This window comes from Sus scrofa, chromosome 16, assembly GCF_054392235.1.
Source record: "Sus scrofa isolate SSC_HxYL_T2T_F1_AM1 chromosome 16, Sscrofa_HxYL_maternal_Yorkshire_Landrace_v2.0, whole genome shotgun sequence".
NCBI classification, from domain to species: domain Eukaryota; kingdom Metazoa; phylum Chordata; class Mammalia; order Artiodactyla; family Suidae; genus Sus; species Sus scrofa.
Window position 1 is genome coordinate 74,706,516 of NC_139398.1, and position 14,110 is coordinate 74,720,625.

The window sequence follows — 14,110 nt, forward strand, 5'->3', positions numbered from 1 at the left end:
TTGTTAATAACAGACATGGGGTGCATTGTTAAACCATCCTTCCTGATTTTCCCCAGTACTTCACAGAGGAAGAAAGAGAATCTCCTTTTGGCCTGGTGGGCAGATTTCAACCTGTCTCTGGAGCTCTTTCCCTCACCTTCCTCCTGAGAATAAAGGTAGCCACTGCACAGGTCCTGAAAAAAGCTGGGACCCAGAAGTAAGGCTGCAATATAGTCAAGTCTCATTCAAGTCTCAAGCAGAGAGGTGTGGCTCCGTGGCCTGGACTGAAGCAGCTGGGCAGAGGCCCCATCCCCTGACCCTTGGCCTTCAAATCGCTATGGCTTTTAAATTAATCCCCAGCACATGGATAATTTTCATTTTTCCACGCCTGCACGAGAGTCCCAAGTTCTGGCTCTCACTAACTCAGGGGCTGTCTCTCAAAATAAACTAGAGGGGCCAGAGCCAGGCTGGTGGAGATCAGTCCAGCCAGCCACCAGCTAACAGCTCAGGCCACTCTGTAAGGTTACTGCTGTGCACCCAGCCGGTTAGGCCAGACCTGTCAGGGAGTCTTCGAGGAGGAGGGTGGAGATGCAGGGCTTGGAAGAGAAGCTTGGAAGACTTGGGGAGGGAGTGGCTAAGCAGATTTCTGCAGCAGGCCAGGAGAGGAGGAAATGGGGTGGAGAAATTTTGTTCAGGTGTGTGACACGGAAACTTCAAAAGGCGTTGGGGCAGCCTGCTCCAGTTAGGGAGGTGGAGGAAGCTCTCTCTTTAGCTGTCACTTTCCTGTGATGGGATAACTGGAGGCGGTAGCAGCCTAACCTCCCTCCCCAGTGCCCCACCAGAATCAAAACGCCCAAGGAGCGTGGACTCCCCATCATAGCTGTGGCACCCATGCTGAGGAGGAAAGAGGTAAGCATGCTGTTTGATGCTAAGCCTAAGGTAGCCTTGTCTGCTCAGCTCTCCTCACTGCTTGTTGGGCTGGGGCAAGGATGCTATTTCAGAGGATGCTTCTCCTGGCCTCTTCCTCTGTATTCAGGATGCTAGGGCTGCACTTATGTCTATTGCCAGCCTCTGCAGCTCCAGCCTAACAGGGAACCCCATTCTTTTGTTTGAGGAAGGCTCTGCTCATCAGAAAAGCCCCTTGAGTCCAGCTGACTGGGTCACAAGAGCAGCTGCAGATACTAGGGTGGCCACTCTGTGTGGTCTTGCCCTCTTCCCTTTGCTGATGAGCAGACAGCCTCTGCCTTTATAATCTTGGAATGAATTACTGGTATGGGGAGCCCATAGCATACACACATTGGTTATTACTGTACTATCTCAGGATCTCTTTCCAAAAGCTTACAAAACCATTGTGCAGGATTTTGAAAGACGTAAATTGCATGAGGAAGAGTGAGAGTGAGATGGAGTTGGGTTTTTGATGGGTTTGAATAAAAGGAGCAATGGTAAAAGCTCATTGAAAGTTCCTGATTTGCAAAGCATGACAGCAAAGCACTTCATTTTATCGCAGCCCATAAAGCAGGTGTTGGCATTATCCACAATTAATGATGAGGATGCTGAGGGCCACGGATGTTAACAGTCAAACCAGGGTTTGCTGATCTCAGTACCTACTCTTAACTTATATGGATGAGGTCCTATTCAGCTGAGGGTCTTTCAGATTCAAAGTATGCAGAGGTAAGAAACAACCACCTGTAAAGAGGCTTTCTTGGGACAGAACAAAGCCAATAGCCTCGTCTCCTGTTGCCATGTTCTGGAGCTAACTTAGACCTGGGTCTTTACTTCTCAGATCTTAGTAACCTCTTCTTGTGGATCTGGAGACTGTTAGGAGCCCACAGTCGGCAATATGTAATCCCCATAGTCTGTGTCATTAAGAATTCAGAGACTGTGTAGCTGAGCAATGGAGCTGGTCTTTAAAACACCAGAGGAAAGGAATGTGTTTGAAAGCCAGACATGGCCAGTCCACTGTGGGTACTAAGTATTAAACCCAACACCCCAAACATGGTTTGCCAGGACTCTTATGACTCCAACTCTTGCCTATTCCCCGATTTCACCCAATGTAGTGTCCCTCAGTTCATGGTGAGCCAGCAACACTGGCTGCCTCTGTTCTTTGCCTCCTTGGAACCTGCAATCTTCCCTCTGCTTGGAACACATCCCACTCTCTCCAGTAAGGCTGTGGCTCAGATGTTGCCTGTTTAAGAGGGCTTCTTAGACCCTAGCATTGCAAGTGGACCCCTCTTCCATGCTACTGCCATCCCAAGTACACTCCCTTAAAGTGTTATTTTCAAAATAATCTGAAGTCTGTCATGGCTGTTCATTGTCTGTCTCCCCAGTAGAACTCCGTGGGAGTAGGGAACTTCCATATCTTCTGCCTGCTGGACAAAAATTTGATCTCCCAGGAACAGGAGCTAGGTTAATGTTTGTTGAATGAATAAATAATAGAAGGGATCAGGATATATCATTGCCTCTTTCTTATCCAACCCTCAACTCAGTCTCCCTTGAGAAGGTGAACATTTTGGTCTAGAAACAGAAAGCACCTGGGTTTTCATGTGCTCAAGGAGCAACTGATTTCATTCTTAGAGAAACATAGGGGAAAAGGATAAATAGCCTCAAATGGTTTTCATTCCTGGGGAAACAGCAAGGTATGATAAGGCTGGCTCTGCTGTTGATAAGTAACACTGCCTATGACTCAGCCCAGCACACTGTTCCAGATACAGTGTTGACCTTGGCTGTGCCTGGGGTATTTGGCACACCAATGTGATTTCAGAAAGCTGCGTATGCATACTTCCAGCCATGCTTCCTCAAGCCTCTCATTCAAATCCCCACCAACCTTTGCTCCCATATCTTTGGCTATTTGGGGTATCCTTCATTTATAGGACTGGAAAGAGGCCCATATTTGGGAATAGGTGGTCCCAAGTATTTCTATGGGCTCTACTGCTCTCTGCAACTGTGGGCAAGTCGCTTCATGCCTCCACTTCTTGGGTTTCTTCTCCATAAAATGGCACAGGAACAGCTGTCCCCTATAACCCATGAGGTTGTTGAAGGTGCACGTGTGATGTCAGCCCTCTGTGGAGTATTCACGATAACAGTGAAGAAGAAACAGGTGCTATATATCTCTTGCTTAAGAGCACCCAGCCCTGCAAACAATGAGGAGCACAGAACACATGGGGAGATGTGTTGTTTTGGAGAATTTCACTTGTAGAAAACCCACTATTCCAAAAGAAATCTATCAGAGAAAGTGATTTCTCTGCAGGATCCCTTTCCTAGGCAGCTACCTTGAGAATCAACTCACACACTTTAATTAACACCCAGCCTATTTGCTTTGCAGCGAGCAGCATTAGAATCCAGCCTAGCGACACTTCCTCCTTGGCAGGCGTATAGCACTTGGCAGTATTTCACATGCTGCTGGTTTTTATGGGTCCCTCGTTGCTCTTACGTCTTCTTCATGGTAATGTGTGGTAAGCCTTTCTGGCATCAGCCCTGGCCTTGTCCCTATTTAAGGGACTTCTGATTTTATATCTGATCCCTGGGTTGTTGTGTGATTTTGTGTGTGCCATTCTTTTTTCAAGGCACTCCTTATCTTTTTCTACTCTCCTGTGCTGGTCTAGATTTCCAGATTTTTAAAAATGGCTTTTTTGAAAGAAAAAGAAAATGTATTTTTTTGAACTAGGAGCAAAGCCAGAGTCCTGAGGACTTGGTGAGGAGGAAGTGGTCCATAAGCAAAGTTGTATCCTGGAAAGATAATGGTATTAAGTGTTTGCAGACCTGGACGTGAATCCTGGGCAGGCTTCTCATTAACCCTGTTCTAACTCCTTGGGCTATGGTGGGAAAAATAACAATGTTGCCAGTGGACTTTTATTGAGAACTTCGTGCGAAAAGGATTCCTTGAGTAATCTCATTGAACATTCATGCGGATGATTCCAGTTTTTGGAAATGGGGAGTGTGAGGCTCGGAGGGTACTTGTCCTCAGGTAGCGAGTGATGGAAACAGGGTCTGAATGTGTGTTGTTGACTTAAGAGAATGTACACCTGTGTATCAGGTGCATTACCTTCCACTCAGCAAGATACCTTCGGATCTTGCATTATGAACAATTCCACATCCCAGGCCTGCTTTCTATAATCTTGTTTACCATGATTTAGAAAGCATGCTTTATAGATAATCCTTTTCTCCAAGTGGCCTTTTAAAATAATGATGAATATTTTCAAAAAGAAAGCAAAAGTGTGCGTCTTGCCAAAAGGAAACAAGTAAATCACTAGCCCTAACCTGGAACATAGGTTTGATACCAGCCTGAACCCAAATTGTTTGAGATTCTTTAAATCTGTAGGGGAATTTACAGATACTGTATGCTGCGCTCAGGGTTAATGCTATAGTAATGACAGTCAACTTTTGCTAACTACATCTTCATGCTTGCCACTGATGGAAGCATTTTCCTTGTGTTAACTCAGGTGCAAGAGGCAGTTCCTCATGGTGGGTGGGCTTGTGGTTTAGAGTACCTGGCTCGGTAAGTTGCTAGCTGTGTGACCTCGGATAAGTTTCTCAACCACTCTGTGTTTCAGGTTCTGAACCCATAAGTGGGTCTATTACCGAACTTTTCCCCCAGTAGTATTGTGAGCATGATGAAAGCAGATACATGTTACCTCCTGAAACATCCTCTCAAATGTCAGCTGAGGCTCCTTTTCCTTCAGGCTTTCTGTGAGCAAGATCCTCTCACTTGCAGAGTGTAAATATAGAAACTGATGAAGAGTCAGGGCCTAAGGCTAGAATCAGGATTTGAACCTCCAACTCTGTTCATTGCAAGCTTTTCCTCTTCTATACCAAATTTCCTTAGTAAACTAGAGAGGAAACACACATTCCTCTGGGAACCCAGTGTGACAGGGATATATACCGAAAGACCCAACCTACTTTTTCTCCGTGCAGGTACCCAAAGGCCTTCCGTCATCCCTAGGCTAGGGAGTGAAAAAAAATGACTTAAGCTGTGTCTGTAGGCAATCATCAAACCAAGCAGAATTTTCTCCTCTCAAAGCAACCACACTGGCCTTGGGGCGATAAGTTTGCTCGTGAAAAGAAATCAATGGCCCGCTATTCTCCAAGATAGAGTGCTGAACTGACCCGTAAGGAGCCTTTTTTCAGCTCTGTGATAACAATATCCTGTGCTAGCTGGCTCTTATCTATCCATACAGTCTCTTGAGTTAACATCTATATCTGCATAAATGACCAGAACAAATTGTCCGGAGGTCTATCCTGGGCTGGTCAAAGATGGACGCCAACCTCCGTGTTGTTTTGGTCATGTTACCCAGTTGGCTTTTGGAGTTAATGTATGGGTTCCCTCTCCCTGGGTGGGGATTTGATTCTGCCAGGAAACCAGCATGCAGTATGAGAGCACCAGGATCCCTGGAAAGCCCCCATCCATCCACTGCCAGCACTGAGTGTGCATGGCTCTGAGAGGCCTCTCCAGTCATAACAGTAATTAATTAATAATAGGTTCCTCTTATTGAGTACTTGATATGTGTGAGTTTAATTAGTTCATGTCCTCCAAACACAACAATACTCAAGTATGTCCCAGTATTATCCTCCTATTGTAGGGAAGAGAAAGACATTATTTTGGGGGAGAACTTGGCCACAGGCACTAGCTGAAAGCGGTGCCAGGACAAACCTCTGCGACTAAGCATGTGTTCTTCACCTCTGTGCTCGCGGCCCCAAACTCCTCCTGCCTGAGTCACCCTCTCTGAGATGCCTTGATAACAGATTCCTAATTAGCCGTGGAAAAACAAGGTCTGCTGGACCAACCCCACTGGGGATGTGGACCAACCTGCCTCACCTGGTTTCCCTGGTCCTTCCATCCTGGGCCATGTGCCTGTTTGTCTTTTGCCTCATTTCAGGCAGATCCAGCTTAGCTCCTTAGCTGCTCGTTGTGGCTTATTCCACATAACCCTATAGTCGCCAGATATCCCAGTAGGAAGCAGGAGGAAGGAGTTTCTGTCTCTCCAAGGCACCCTCAGCCCATTTCTTACCCTTGGGAACCAGAACCTTTCAGAGCTGTTCTAATTTTTCTTTCCTTCCCTGGCCTCTTTTAACCCTGGTATAAGATTAGGCTAAATTTGATGAGATTAGGAAGCATATTTGCAGTGCTATAATTCCGTCATTGGCATCTTAGCCTGAGGACTGGCCTGTGAATTCTTCCATTTACAAAAGCAGACAAAATGGTCTGCACGGTGGCTGCTTGTCAAGAAAAAGGACTCCTTGGGAGCTCCCGCTGGGGTACAGTGGAAACAATCCCAACTGGTAACCACGAGGATGCGGCTTTGATCTCTGGCCTCACTCAGTGGGTCAGGGATCCAGTGTTGCTATGAGCAGTGGTGCAGGTTACAGAAACGGCTCAGATCCTGCGTTGCTGTGGCTGTGGCGTAGGCCAGCCACACAGCTCTGATTCGACAACTAGCCTGGGAACTTCCATATGCCATGAGTGTAGCCCTAAGAAGACAAAGAAAAAGAAAGAAAAAGCCCTGTCTCAGAAGCAATGCTTATGCAGCTGGGAAGGAGTAAAGGCAGAAAGGAGTCAGGGAAATCTCGTCCACTCTTGGACACCACTCCCTTTAGCATTTATGTGATCTTGCACAAGTTGTGTTCTGCAGTAGCATCACCCTCCCTGCTTTCATTTTGTTCTGCTCCACATACACTTAGTGATGAGATTTCTACAGTGTCCTGGGCACTGTAGTGACCCCTTTTTGCTGATTAGTTCTCCTAATTCTCCCACCAACCTAATGGGGTACGTACTGTGCTCATCACAACGTAGACTGGTAAGGGTAAGTGCCTATTAAGTAAGTGGGAGAGGTGGGATTTGAAGCGGTTCTTTGAAAGTACAAATCTGTTCCCCAGACCAGGATAACACACGGGCTGGTGGCTTGATGGCGCATTCTTCCTCTTCTACCATGTGATGATGTACAAGTCTTCCCCTTGTGCATAGTCTGCTTTTGCACCTTCATGCTAAGGATATTTTCCAGGCCCCATCTTACTGCACTGCTCCTCTCCTGCCTACCTCCCCATCAGTGACCAGGGCAGCTCCAACACTTGCCCACCATTGCTCATGATCCTGCTGTTCTGTCCACTCTCCCATTTACAGAAAGACGTCTCGTGGATAATCGTAAAGCTTCTGTTTCCTAACAATTGAGACAGCTTCCTAACAAATGCTTATGCTTACCTCTGAAAACAAAACCACTTCCATTTTCCCTGCCTCTGCCTGGCAAGAGGACCACCAGGTACCACTGCATTTCGAGAACACTTAAGAGATCAAGCATTGTACATGCGTGAGTTGTAGGGTCATGGAGTCGGGGGCTGGCAGGGGACCCAGGAGGATGTATGCTCATGAGTGCAAGGCTCTCCATACTCTTCGTCACTCTTTCCTGATAGAGCAGTTTCAGGCATGTAAGAGAGGTTCAAGTGTTTGTTCTATGGATCCCAGTGTATTAGCTTCTCAAAAAAAAAGTATTTATTGCAGATTTTTCAGATGTTTGTTTTGCCTAAAAGGAAACAAAGGAGGGGAAGGACTAAGTGCTGGGTCATTGGAATTATTACACTTAATACATTTGGGAGCATATTTTCTTCTATCAGCTTCTCAGAGTATTTCTTTGCTCAGCTACTTCTTGAGTCGATCTGGACTCCAGGGGAGAGTTCACCATTTCTATACCATCTAGTAATACCATTTATCCTGCCACGTCTATACTGGGAGGCCTGTCACGCGCGCTCCACCTCCTTCAGTCACAAGTGGAAACCTGGCTGGGCAGTGGCCATGTGAGCATCCCTGGGCACTACTTTGTCCCCCCATCTCCTTTAATTCCCTTTAAGGAGGAAGTCAGGATAGGAAGGTGTCCATTTATTGAGCACTAATGATGTGCCAGACTCTGTGCTAAACCCTTGCATCTACTACCTCAGTGAAGCTTCACGAGACCTCCACCTCACCACTTGGTGGGTGAACAAAGCCCTGCCACCGGGAGGGCAAAATGACCTGCCACAGGTCACAGAGCTGGTGGGGGGTGAGCCCTTGGCCTCCCTTCCAGGACTATGGGCTCTCAAGTCAGCTCTTTGCATTGTGTGCTGCACAGCACATCCACCTCTGTCTTTAGCCGAGGTCGGCTGTGCACCCTCCCATGTGAGACGGATGTGGGTCCTTCTGACTTCCTGCAAGCCAGATACCCACCCACTGAGAGGTGCCCTTTTCTAGAAAGGCAGTCTCCAATTGTGCTACTGAAGGAGACTGGGGAATGAGGTCCCTGTGGCTTTTAGGGGACACAAAATTCCATAAGGAGCCTAAACCTGCATTCTCAGCTACCATTAAGGATGGCAAAGGAGGGTCCTCTGTGTGGGGTGACTTGGAGAAAATGGCCAAGAAAAGGCTGCCTTTGAGTACAGGACATGAGGCACTAAGGGAAGGCCCTTTCTCCTGCTAAGTGTGTGGAGAGAAATGTCAACCGGGAGCTCAGAAGCAGAGTGGGAGTGTCCAATGCTTCCGTTCTTCATGAACGGCAACTTCCACATCTGTGGGGCAGCCTTCACTGCTGCTCACCAGACAGCAGTATTTTGATGGGACTTTGGTTTATTTAGAAGAGATAAGTGGAAAATCAGCCCTGCTTATCACAGAAGGTAACCGCAATTAATACACAGAATGCAGAGCACAGGAGTAAAGTCCAGCCAGTGACGGCTGTCGTCAAAAAGCTCTTGCCCTGAGACCAGCTCTTGCTTTGTTTTAAAGGAGGCTTAAAATTAACTGGCACCTTTTCATGGCTGTGGAGTTTCAATCTGGGAAACTCTGGAAATGAAGGTGGTGATGGTTACACAACAATGTGAGGGCACTTAATGCCACTTAAAAATGACGTAAAGGGTAATTTTTATTTTATATATATATTTTTATCTTTTAAAAATGAAGCAGCTCTCTCTGTGTAGTTATGAAACAATCTCCAAGATACACGAAGTGAAAAAAGTAAAGTACTGAACAGTGTGACCTAAATGCTACCATTTGTAGGGTTTTTGTTTTTGTTTTCATTTTTTACTTCTATGCTTTTATATGCAGTGGGAGGATGTCGATACTTGATTCTGTGGAGGGAAAGGGCTTCTGTAATTGAGAATAGAGAGAGAGGGTCACTGCCGTTTGACGTGTGTTCAGTGTACTGTATGACTCATTCTAATTTGACATTTTTTTAAAACCCTTAAAAAAACTAGCGCCAAACTGAAACCATCTCCTTAAAGCAGTCGTTCTCAACCTTTCCTACACCTAGACTCTAGCTGCTCAAGTGAGGTTCTCTGACCAGCAGTTTATAGCTTGTTAGAAATACAGGGTCTCAAGCCCACCCAGGAAATCCAAATCTGCATTTACCAAGTTCCCCAAGGGGCTCACAGGACACTGAAATGTGAGAAGTACTGCATAGGACTAACTAAATCTGAATCTGTGGGGTGGAATTTGAACCTGGGCGTTTAAGTCTCCCCAAGTGATTCCATGGGGCAGCTAGTGCTGCTCATCACTGATTTAACATAAATGGGAAAACCGAAGGGGTTGGCATAGAACCCACTCTTCTTAGTGGGTGGTTTTTATTCCAGGTGGGCTCCATGTGCCCCTGAGCACGGGCCAGGATGACTGTCTCTGAACAGGCACACACAGTTTTGAGATTCAGCTGAGCTTAGTGGAAATACGTTTCCCTTTATAAAAATAGACCACAATTCTACAACAAGACACGTAATGATTAAGGGCCTTTCTCTCCAGGATTGGAATATAATGTTAAATCTTTTAAAATCAGACTTTTGGAGTTAGAAAAATATGAATCTGAATTTACCTCTCTGAGCCCTATGTCAAATGGGGTTAATACCTGCCCCCATAGAGCTGCCATATTTAAAATAAGATGGCGTGGATAATGCTTGATCACTGTTAGGTGATCATTACATTTCCGTTTGCTTGCTCTCCCCTCCCCCTCTTGTCCTGGGCTCCTCTCACTGTCATTGGTCCCATCAGGTTTTCTTATTCTGCCTTGAGCATCTCATGCACAGATGACATTTCTCACACTGCAGTGGAAGCTGAGGAACTCCAATTACCCCATCTCTTGACAAACAGTAAAAACTCTGCAGTCTCTTAGAAAATCATCTGACACTTTGCTAAAATGCAACTGAGACCTCATTACATGGATGAACAGCTTTCCATCAGCTCATTCCTAGCCCTGATATTAATATAATTGTTGCTGAGACGTTGTGGTTGGCCTCAGAGGCAATCAGGAAGGCGTCGCAGTTGGTAACCCTAGATGGCGGCCGATGCAAAGAATGGAAGCTACTAGGATTTCTGCCTGACCGAGTGATGCTGGTGAGGGGATTCCAAGATTCCTTTCTATTTCCCAACAGATTGGAGTTAGGAAAAGGAAGGTAACCGAGTCAGAGAAGAGTTGTTCTCTCCTCCACAGCACCCAGAATCATATTTTCAGGGTGCAAATCTGAACAAGTTTAAAACCTCTGCTTAAAACTCTTTGCAAAAAATTCCCACTGTCGCACAGTGGTATCAGCAGTATCTCTGCACACAGGTTCTATGCCTGGCCTAGCATGGTGGGTTCAAGGACCCAGTGCTGTTGCAGTGACAGCACTGGTCACAACTGCAGCTGGAATCTGATCCTGGACCAGGAAGTCCATATGCAGCAGGGTGGCCAGAAAAGGGAAAAAAAAGAGAGAGCTTCTTTGTACTTTGCCAGCTAAGACCAGCACCCTTAACAGAGGCTCAGAGTCTGGCTTCTAGATGCTCCTCCAGTCATCTCCCCAACTCCTCTTTGTCTCAGTATTGTCTTTTTTACTTGATCAAGTCCTAGCTTTGTGTAGGTTCTGTTTCCCAGGCCACAGACTAAGTCTGATCTTGTGCAGTAACATAGCCCTAGGGTCTAGTTAGCAGCAGATGCTCAATATATATTCATGGAAAAAATAAAAGTATGTGAGGATGCCATACAAGGGCTTCCTGCCTAATCTTCCACCCTCTGCTTTGCAAGTGACTCTCAGTAACACTGAAATGCTGAAAGTTGCCAATATACATACCAGGTTGTGTTCTCCCTTCAGCTGTTGCTTAAATGTATCTCTTCCTAAGATGATCATTGTATTCCTCCCTCACTTTGTCTAGGAAATCTTACTCTTAGGAGTTTTTTCCTCCTATTAACTTCCTGTGACTGACCAGCCTTCTAGGCTATTGCAGCTTTCCTTTATGTGCCCATTATGCTATACATATAACCTCTCTTTTCCTTAATTCTGATCCACATTTATGTCTGCCTCTCCAATACTGTGAAAAAGAAGAAATGAAAAAAATGTGAAGAGTATATGGTATAGCAGGTGATGAAGTAAAGAGGTTGTGTGTATGTGACTACATCACTGATATTTCATGGTGGATAAAGAAGTATGTCTTGTAGCCTCGGTGCTTTTACACTTGCTGTTGCCTCCATCTAGCTATTCTTCCTACCTCTTCTCCTAGTCATCTTACCTGCCCTGAAGACCTCAGTTCAATTATATCGCTGCCCTGGGGAAGTTTCCCTGGCCCCCCCTCCTCAGACTCAGTCAAACCCTCTGCTATATATTTTGGCTCCTTAAGCTTCCTTTATGGAGCTTATTATGAATTGTAATTTTAAACTCTAAATATAAGTTTGCCTCTCCTTTTATACCAGAAGCCTCATGAGGACTGGTCTTCTCTCCATTTGCCCCCAGTACCTAGCATCATGTATCCTGCAGATGCTCTACGGAGTGAATAGTGGATCAGCAGCAGCCCTTATTAGAGTCCTGAGTGTGACAAGACAGAGTAGTCAGATGAAGATGCCTGGCTTCCCTTCCTCACTGTGGTCCTGGAGGGTTTTCCTCCATCAGCCCAGTCATTCAGCACAGCAGGGCTTTTCTGGCAAGCACTGTGGATGCTGGTTCCCGCCCTGCCCCACAGGGCTGCCCTCCCTGCTTAAATCAGGCCACAAGTCTCCTGTGAGCTGGTTCCTTAAAACACTCAGCCAGGTCCAGCTGCTACCTTCTGAAGCAGCAAAAGGGTGTGATGGCAAACTCGGAAGGGAAAGTAGCTGAAGGACAGCTAAGTTGGCTTGTAAGTAGGTCGTGTCTGAAAGAATGAGCTGCATGAGTTTCTGGGGGCTGGTAGTGGGCAGCTGAGGAGATGTGTTCTCTTCTCTATTTGCTGCCTTGATCAAAGCAGGCAAATGGTGTCATTTTCCTTGAGCATGAGGATCTTAATAGGTGACCATTTTCCTGTCACTGACATTGACAGTCTTGATATTACCAAAGCACACCAAAGTTTTTCTTCCATTTGTCCTGCACTAGAAAGCCTTCTGTTAACTGTCCACAGCCAGGTAGAGGGTTAGAAGAATTCAAACATCCAGGCAGCCCAAGGAGAGATGTGGAAGGTATGAATGGAGTGTGTTTGTGGTGACTGGTACCAGCCCTTTGGCTATGAGTGGGGCAGTGGCTTGATTACAGCAAGGAGATTATGCAGGAAGAGAACAGTGCCCTGGGATCGGGAGCTGGGGTTCACACCCAGCTACCTGCTACCCGTGCCTCATTTTACCCCTTCTAAAACAGAAGAGTAGGACACGACTTGGTCTTTACACTATGGCTCTGGAGCTGTAGGCTTCAGAAAAGAAGATCTGGAGCCACCAAGGAGGGCCAAGGAGAAAGACTTTGAGACACACTTCTCACACACCTACTCCTACATCTCGCACACAAGCACATGCTATCACACCCACTCGCACATACACTTAGAACCACAGCCTGTGCTCCCACTCTCCCTTCGCCGGAGCCCTCATCTGCTGCATGCACCAGTGTACTGGAAAGGACACGTGGCCCTGGAGGTGATGTGAAAATAGGATCTAGTTGGGTATGAAAAGGTCTAGAAGCCACTGAACCAGATGACCTATGGACTGTGCCCGCCCTTTGAACCTTCGACTTTCACGTTGGGATGCAAAGTTCAAGGAGTCTGTTAGAAAGTAATAGAGGTGTCATGGTTTAAGAATATGGGCTCTGGAGCCAAACTGCCTGTTTTTGTTTGTTTTTCCAATTTTTAAGGCTGTATGTGTGGCATATTGAAGTTCCCAGGCTAGGGGTGGAATCAGAGCTGCATCTGCTGGCCTACACCACAGCCACAGCAATGCAAGATCCAAGCTGCATCTCTGACCTGCACCACAGCTCACGGCCACACCAGATCCCACTGATGAGGCCAGAGATTGAACCCACATCCTCATGGATACTAGTTGGGTTTGTTCCTGCTGAGCCACAATGGGAACTCTCTCAACTGCCTGAGTTTGAATCTGTCTTGTGCCAGTTACTACATGTCCTTCAGAAAGTTAGGGAACTTCTCTCTGCTTTTATAATAAGCCTCATCTCTCAAAGGGGTATAAAGGAGAATGCACTTCAGAGATGGTATGAGGATTAAATGAGTTAAATGTATAAAATGAATAGAATACCCTGAACGTTAAAAAGTACTCTGGAGGAGTTCCCATCATAGCTCAGTGGAAATGAATCTGACTAGCATCACTGAGGACGCAGGTTCAATCCCTGGCCTGGCTAAGTGTATTAAGGATCCACTGTTACCATGAGCTGTGGTATAGGTCGAAGACACAGCTTGAATCTGGCATTGCTGTGGCTGTGGTGTAGGCCAGTGGCTATAGCTCCAATTCAGCTTCTAGCCTGAGAACCTCCATATACTGCAAGTGCAGCCCTAAAAAAAAAAAAGTATTCAGAAATATCAGCCATTACAATTGTATTGCTTAGCATTATTAAACGAAACAAATGGTTCTTAATATTTTAAGTGATGATGGATTCCTCTGTAAAGTTATTAAAGCTGTGGATCCTTTCCATGGAAAACTAGATGCCAAGACATCTCATACATTTAATTCAAAAAGCAATGAGCTTGTTGTCTATAGTCGGAACACTGAGACCCCATGTAGCAGCAGAGCAAGACTGGAGTGCAGGGTCCCAGGCCCCAGCCAGCATTTCCAGGGCACCACTCTTCCTTCCCAGCACAGATGGTCACATGGAGTCAGATTCCAGTCCTGCCTTTCACCTGCTAGTTGTAGGACTTTGGCAAGGTTCTGAACCTCTCTTAGCCTCCGTTTGCTTGGCTGTAAAATAGGGAAGCACT

At 46.2% G+C, this 14,110-nt stretch overlaps 1 protein-coding gene across 2 annotated transcripts in view; it reads left to right on the plus strand.

Moving 5' to 3' along the window:
* The first annotated feature begins 627 nt into the window (after positions 1-627).
* ATP10B (ATPase phospholipid transporting 10B (putative)) overlaps positions 628-14,110 on the plus strand; it is a 348,489-nt gene continuing 335,006 nt past the window's right edge. For both annotated transcript variants that reach the window (XM_085001864.1, XM_021076903.2), the window contains exon 1: positions 628-888. The gene's annotated coding sequence lies outside the window, so the exon portion shown is untranslated. The remainder of the gene's footprint in view (positions 889-14,110) is intronic.